The 8,455-nt window shown below is 40.5% G+C and overlaps 1 pseudogene; it reads right to left on the bottom strand.

Annotated features, from left to right (window-relative positions):
• Positions 1–1,768: 1,768 nt before the first annotated feature.
• The window catches only part of LOC140957963 (uncharacterized), a 15,771-nt pseudogene continuing 9,084 nt past the window's right edge, over positions 1,769–8,455 (bottom strand).

Consider the following 8,455-nt stretch of genomic DNA (forward strand, 5'->3'; position numbering starts at 1 on the left):
TTGAGATGAAGGTCTTGTAGTCTCTGGATTGGTTGGAGGAGAGCTAGTAGATCAGACACTTTCGCCAAGCCTGAAGAAAGGAGCAACTTAGATACCTCTTTGTTCACTATATTCCTGGTTTGCTAAAAGGGTCCTTGGGCCCAATCAATCTCTATAGTCTTGATGCAATGGACTCCCCAAAGCCACTAAACCCCTCTCTTCCTATTCTTAAAAAAAAACTCTTGGCTTAACAAACATTCTTGTCCCAAATCGCTTTCACGAAGCATATGAAATTTTAGATCAAAAAAAGTATGGCGGTTGGGCCTCTTATTCATTCAGAGATGGTCCTTACTCAGCGGGACTCGTCGGCACCAGACTTTAGGGAAGAGGGTCTGGGGGAAAGATCTGTTGGGGTATTTGTACTCTCAATTGTTGAGGGGTCTCTCGTGTGACCGAGGTCACAAAAGCAAAGGACTCAAACCTATTTTTCCACAACAGGAACTGTATCAGAGACTTAGTAAGTTATAGCAGTCTCTGTTTCATGAAGTGTCAGTGCGAACTCTTGTCCATCCTCTGACTCAGCAAGAGAACGGAAAGCAATTCAATGGCATCTTGAAGCAGAATGTTCGTATTTATGCTATGTAAATTCAAGAATCTCAGGCCTCCTGACAAAGACCCTTCCTCGAAATATTTTATCTATTCTCTTCGACCCCCACTTTTTTAGTTAGGGATCGGGTAACCTATTCCTCATCTTTCCACATTCTTATAGAAAACTCTCCTCTAGACTAGTATTTCCCCTAGCTAAGAGAAAGGGCTTAGAAAGCTACAGAAAAGCCTCTAAACCCCTTAGGATAAAGAGAAGACGAAGAAGTCATAGTCGGATCTAAGAGTAGAGTACAGCTACTCTTCTTATTCTCAACAATGAAAGGAAAGCGGATTTACAGTATTTCAAAGCGGAGAAAGAGGCGCCTTGTGGTGATTTAGTTCTGCTAGAACAATAGAATGCTTATCCTAGATATAGAGCCCAATGAGACGAAATTCACTTTATTATTTTAAGTAAAATACTTTCTCCTGTGGTAAGAAAGAATTGGCTTAAATTCACATAGAACCGATGTGGATAAGTGCAATTGTAGATCATGCTTTGACTTCAACCCGATTCCTCCACTCCTAGAAAGTGTGTTGTGCTTTCGGCCGATGAATCTTGGCTTGGTTTCCATTCTATGTTGATTAAAGGTTCCCATCGATAAATTCATTTTATTAAAGAATAACTCTCCCTGGGTTTTCTAAACCTGGAGGAAGGAAGAGAATACAATGATGTCGCAAATTTGGTGTTTTAGAATCAGCTGCTCTTGGTCTTGTTGGAATATCCGTTCTTGGAGGAAGAACAACAGAATATAAGAAGCTGTTATTAAATTTTCTGAAGCAAGGGAAGCTTGTCCACAATTGAAAGAAAAGGGCGCGAAAAGGCCTCTTTCAAATAGGAGAATGCCACCTGCTTCAACTCTTGCATTTGACTTCAAGCCGGGATTCATCTCGATAAATTCCTTTTGAATCTACAGATGAGATGAGGGGGAATTCGCACATTTAACTGAATCCAATAAATCGTTTATATAAATAATATTAGTTGAACTCTTACTGTGCTCGTAACCGGTGCCGCTGTTCTTAGTCTCGACTCAGCCTTACCTTCTTCCTTTTCTTTTGTTTGAAGCTAGCCAACCATGCCATGAACGGTCGACAAGAGTGCTGCTTCTGTCTTCTCTATATCATGATACCGAAGCCAAGGTAAAAATCAATGGCCACGAGGGAACAGCGGTATTAGGTCAGTATCCGGTGAATGGTTAGCAAACCCGTGGATAAGTAGGCCTTTCTTGCAGACCGATCTTCTGCCGAGTTCCCTCAATAAAAGCGTGTATTTCCTGTTTAGGAAGAGAGTCGACATGCGCCTTTCTTTAGTCTCTACCTGTGAATCGGGGAAGTTTATCTACACAAAGGTTATTCCACCTAGGATAAGTAAATCCAAAAGGACAATACATGACTAAAGCCAAGAAGTATAAGCTGGATCCAGCAAGAGTATCCGAGGACTTAGTAAGAAAGCAAGTGAAATATCTAGGTCATTCAAAGGACCAGCCCAAAAAGCCCTTCCACATCAAAGGGAACGAAAGATGAAACATAAATCATGGATCAACTAAGCCCTCTCAGGGACTTTCTTAAAGAGAAACCTAATAAGCTTTCATTAGAGCTGTAGCTAATCCGCTGTTCCTATTGACTGTTTAGGAGTCGTATATCAGTTGCTAAGACTTGAAACAGGTGTGCGCAGATCCGCTCAAGTATTTGCTCTCGAAACCTTCAAAAAGGAAAAGTACCAAGAGGTTATCAGTAAGGTTATCCAAATGGTCCATGGTGTTTCCAAAGCAAAGGACAAGCGTTGGCTGATTTCTTGGAAGCTCATCCAGCCTCAGATGACAGTCCTTTGCTCTAACCAGCTGATCTACCTGATGAAGAAGTTTTATATGCTAAAGTTCTGTTCCCATGGGAGATATACTTCAATGGTGCATCCAGGAGCGGGGACAGGGATTCTTTTCATGACTCCAGAAAGGTCAATGATCCCTTACTCGTTCATACTTACTTCAGCAGCTTCAAACAAGGCTCCTGAATAGGAAGCCCTAATGGATTGGGTATAGCTTTGGAGATTCAGTTGTTCAATCTGCGAGTGCTTTGAAAAGCTTTATTCTCGTGCAGACATGATTTGACGAAAGGATCGATATTCGGAAGAAAGGGAATAAAAAGAATCCACATAGTGGACTGATGCATCTACACTATTGTATGGCATGAGATTTGATCACTGTAATTTGAGATTGATTTGACAGAAATGAGATTTCAGGAGCTAAAGTACGACGTGAGTAGAGAAGCCGGGCGTCGGTACATCACAAGCCTAATTTGTACGGAACCTTTGGCGCCCGAGCGGTAGAAAAGGACCGCCCGAGCGCCAGTGCTCTATAAGAACAACGATTTGGACAGAATGTCTGGCGCCCGAGCGGTAGAAAATGACCGCCCGAGCGCCAGTGTTTAACACGTCTTGTACCCGGACAGAGTGTTCCGCGCCCGAGCGGTAAAGTTCGACCGCCTGAGCGCCGCCTGATTTTTAAGAAGAATAAGCCACTTGTCTTGGCCATGCATATATAACATGTAAATCCTTTCATTTCCTTCACTGGTGGCCAGAAGAAAGAACGAGAGCTCTAGAGAAAAGGCTTTACTTTTCTTAGATTTAAATTGTAATTTGTGAAAGATCCGGCCATTGGAATTTCAATCCGAGTTTGGTACTGCGTTTCTATAGCCAAGAGCTTCAACAGGACGTAAGTTTTTTTATATTTTTATATGATTTGGAAATATGATATTGAAGAAATCAGATATGATTGATATATGATGTTCTTGAGATATTAGACATCGTAGAACTGAGAACAGATTGAAGAACATATTGTTTATACATTTGTTATGATTTTCAGAATGGATTTGATTGAGATTTGATATCACATTTGTGTTGTTATTGATTATGAGTTATTGATTGATATCTCATATTGTCTGAGTTGCCTGGGATATCGATATTGTGCCGTTATGCCGTCAAAATTTGATTTGATTGAGAATTCTTGTGTTGGGTTGTATTATGATATTGTACTCCTCAATATTGTTATTCCAGAGTTGGGATCAAAGGCTTCGAAGACTGAACAGAGCCAGATTGATCGACGAAAAGAAAGGTATAAATCAATGTGATAACTCGAGTCAGATATGACCTGAGTTTCCCTAAAATCACATACTTCCTTACTATTGTTTTCAGATATTTGAATTCATTGCATTTATATGCTTGTTCTATTGATTTATAGAAAGCATGGATTAGATGATAGAGTGTGAGTTAGAGAGTCCTTGGCAGAGGTGCCAGGTCACTGGACAATGGTTGATATCGATGTGCTTAGGAGCAGAACGTGTGACGGCCCGTATTTTCGTATTCATAATTTTGCGGAATTATTAAAAATTTTCTTTTTAAATAAATAAACTTGCAACGGTTTAACATAAACATAGCAGCGGAAACTGAATAATGTTTTAAACAATAACTTAAAATATATAAAAGTTATAACAAGAGTTTGAACATAAAACTTAATAACTAAACGTGAGGTCCTTGGGTTTGAACTACCGCCGATCCGAGCTAACTCACTGGTCCCCGCACTCAGCCTCTGCATCGTCAGTACCTACATCAATCAAGTCTAGTGAATCTAAAGACTCAGCATGCATATATCGTGAATAACAAGTAAATATATCATAAAATCGCATGCAACGTAAAAATATCGTATCGTAAAGCGTAACGTGAAATCGTATCATGAGTAATTATAAATACGTGCAAATCTGAAAATCATACGTAAAATCTTTGTTCGATAGAGCTCTGTCATAACATATTATATCGTAATTTTTTCTGTAGAGATAATGTTCTACGCAAGTGGCCCATAACATAACATGCACGTCAGATCAGACAAAACCACAGTATACTGGGCGGTAGAGATCATCAAAGCACTTGGACTGGATATCCGTACCATACATAATCGTAAACCGGTCCTAAGTCACCGGGTGAAGCAATCCCATAAGCGTAAGGTGGACACAAGACATATCGCATATATCTCAAAAATAAACATTTTCTATTTTTATGCACGTAATATAATTATTATCCTGTTTTAATTTACCAATTGAGTTGGATCGTTCCCAGGCTCGATACGACCTAATTCTAACATGAGACACATGCAAATAATCTCAACTTAACCAACACTTCATAATCGTACTAAAAACGAGACAATTACTCCCAACAAACTTAGTATCTAACTATGACTCCGTACCAACCCGAACCAACATTAAACCATCGTTTAGTCATGATTAAAATACACCTAAAATACTGGAAAACATAACCCTAGGGCTGAAATACATGAAAAATGTAAATGGAGGCCAAAAATCGTGAAACGCTCTTTCGAGAGTCACTTTGGCACATTGCACCTTAAATTCTCGTACGATCTCTAAACTTAACCAAATCACAAACGGCCAAAAACATGACCTTCTTAACTCATTGAGGTACTGTCCAGTCCAAGTCCATAGGCTAAAAGCCAACCAAAAACTCGAAACAGCCCTCTGAAACGAAGCTCAAAGCTGCTGTCCAGAAAATGCAGCAGCGGCTGCTGTGATTCCTTGGCTTCGTTTTCAAGGCTTTGGCCATTTGGGGCTTGAACCACCAACCAGAGCCTCTTACCAACATTCTAAGGAGTGGCTCAGACCATGGCTAAGGGCTAAAAGCCAACCACAATCCAAGCAACCATCCAAAACAATCCAAAGCTTCACCCGAGAACACATATGCTGTACCGTGGGGAGTGTTGCTTGTTCTTGCTGTCATGTATCATTCCAGTGGCCATATGTGGGGACCCGGACGATAATCATGTTCTTAATCATCATTGGGACTATTTAATCAATTCTAAAACAGGGTCTAAATTTTTTTTTTTTGAAATGCGGAACGTAGTGGAATAGAACTTATATACATCTCAATATAAGATACAAGTCCTGTATCACATACATTTATTCAACTAAGGTTTAACAACTAATATCAAGTGTCAAACTCTATCTCTAATCCAAGTCCGGAGCCTCCACTCTAATCACGATCTCTCTTCATCTCCTCAACCCTGAACATGCCTCACCTGTTGTCATGCACACATACAAACACAACAACAGTCGGATAATTCCGGTGAGAATATAATCCCAGTATAAATCAACGAAACATGCAATCATATAAACAAATATAAAGCATGTAACAGATAACAGCACTATGTATCAAAATCTGAAACATAATCAATATCAGGCTGTCGACAATGCTCGTAACGTTACACTTTCAGACTAGACTCAATCCTAGTCTAGGGATCCCGGTTTCCAGAAGTTGGCATTCCATATCGATCACCAGTAATAGAAGAAATTCCGATTCTATCCACATCGATAGGGCATCGATCACCAGTAATAGAAGAAGCTCTGATTCTATCCACATCGATATAGTATCGATCACCAGTACTAGAAGAAACTCCGATTCTATCCACATCGATATGATATCGATCATCAGTAATAGAAGAAGTTACGATTCTATCCACATCGATACGGTACCGATCACCAGTAATAGAAGAAGCTACAATTCTATTCACATCGATAGCCAATCATCTGGTGACAGACTTTGGCACTTTCGCCAATACACTATCTTGTGATATCGTGCAATGTGCCCGTGGCGATCCCGCCACTATCAGGCACTTCTGTCATAAGATTACTCGTCTAATACCTGCTATCTATAAATCAAGAGAACAAGTACATCACCCAAATCCATGCAAATATCAATGCAATAAAGTAAAGTATGTGATTTAGGGAAACTCAAGTCTAAACCGACTCAAGTCGATCTCCCAATACCACATTGACTTATACCTTCCGTTTGTAGTCTCGGTCTGAAGCAATATCCGTTCTGAACTCAAGACTGTCTCTGTAAATCTGAAACGATATATCGAGAATCATAATATCAATATTCCGTTCTCCATTTAACACTGAATCTGATTATTTTGGATTTAATTCAAAATCCACGGCATAACGGTAAAATCTCCATATCCCCGTCACTACAACAGTACTAGATAACTGTTACAAACCATAACCAATCTCCAATACAATCTATAATCCAGTCACAATTCAACTCTATCCGGTATAAATCAATATCCCCCGAAATTAATAACAATTCCATAATCAGTCTGTTTCTCAATCTGACTTCGATTCGACGATGTCTAACATGCCAAGAACATCATATATGAATCCTATCCACTTCTGACAATAGCATAATGTCAAAACATATCAAAACGTAGCAAAACTTACGTCCAGTTGAAGCCTGCGTCGATAGGAACACAGTACTGAAGTCAGATTCAAAATCAGACGGACGGATCGAAATATAAAGGCGTAGAGATTTTTCTGAGCTTTCCTCGTAGCTTTCCTCGGCCTTCTCCCGTTTCCATTTGCAAAAGGATGAAGGGATTGTATATATATATATCCAATTGCATGTAATGGTACATGTCATCATTTTTCACAACGTTCAGGCGGCGCTCGGGCGGTTAATCTTTACCGCTCGGGCGCGGCACCTTCTGTCCGACACATACGTTTGTTGACCACTGGCGCTCGGGCGGTCAAGAACTACCGCTTGGGCGCCAGACGTTCTGTCCAAAACATGCGCTTGTAATGCATTGGCGCTCGGGCGGTCGTCTTCTACCGCTCGGGCGCCACAGCTTCTGCCTGAAAATCACATAACTCATATGTTTTAACCAATTTGGTCTCGGAGTGGTCCAACTATACTCACATCCATTCATGATCAATAAATCATATCAGATTACGATAATCAATTTCTCGGGCATTACACCATATGATCGACCATGGCATGATCTAAACATCATGAGGTATTGTGTTAACCATGGCTAAGGGCTAGAAGCCAACCAAGATCCACCCAAACATCTAGGACAACACAAAGATCAAACCGAGAACACAAGAAAATTCTGTACCATGCAATTTTTTGGATCGCTTGCTGTCAAATGAAGGATCCAATGGTTATGAGGTTAACCATGGTCCATGCTAGACATGCTAAAGTGTTTTATGAGTCATGGCTAAGGGCTAGAAGCCAACCACAACCCACCGAAACTCAACACACTCAGCAATACCAGAATTTTAAAACCGAAGGGGCGATGTTCTTTGTTAATTTTAAAAATCGATGGGGACATAAACCAAGCCATGAAAGTGCATCTTGGTCACGTCCTAGACATGTCAAGGAGGTATTCTAACCATGGTTACAGGCCCAAAAGCCAACCAAGATTCGAACCTCCCTGTACAAAACGAAAACCAGAATTTTGAGACACAAAATGCAACATGGACGAGTTGCTGTCCATTCGTGTTGCTGGGGGGGGGGGAGGGCTTTAACCAATGGACTAACACCTTCCTAGCACACCCTATATCATGTCTATAAGCAGCCTTAAGCCCTTGGAAATCGAGTCAACCCTGAAACCACAAAAAACATCAAAATCGTGAGGTGCACAAGTGAAGAGTCGAAAAATCTGCACAATGTTTTTCGAAAGTTCTTGACATTATTTCGGTTTTGTCATAGATCAAGCACATGTAATGGTTTAAAGATAGATATATAACTTGATTGAAGAGCAACGAAATAATATAGACATGCCTAAAGTTGTTTTTACAATAAACAACACAATACGTCGGATCGGGAGACACGGCAACGGAAATGAAGACACCTTTCTATTGTTATTGTCTTGGGCAAGAATGGGAGCTGCCAAATCTCCTAATTTTCGCGCTAGGGAGAATGAAGAAGGTGGTGAAGGGTTCTGGTCAAATAAGGTGGTGCATGGGGGAGTAAATGATGCCAAGTTGGGGGGGGGGG

This window comes from Primulina huaijiensis, chromosome 14 (genome assembly GCF_012295235.1).
Source record: "Primulina huaijiensis isolate GDHJ02 chromosome 14, ASM1229523v2, whole genome shotgun sequence".
In the NCBI taxonomy this organism is placed as follows: Eukaryota; Viridiplantae; Streptophyta; class Magnoliopsida; order Lamiales; family Gesneriaceae; genus Primulina; species Primulina huaijiensis.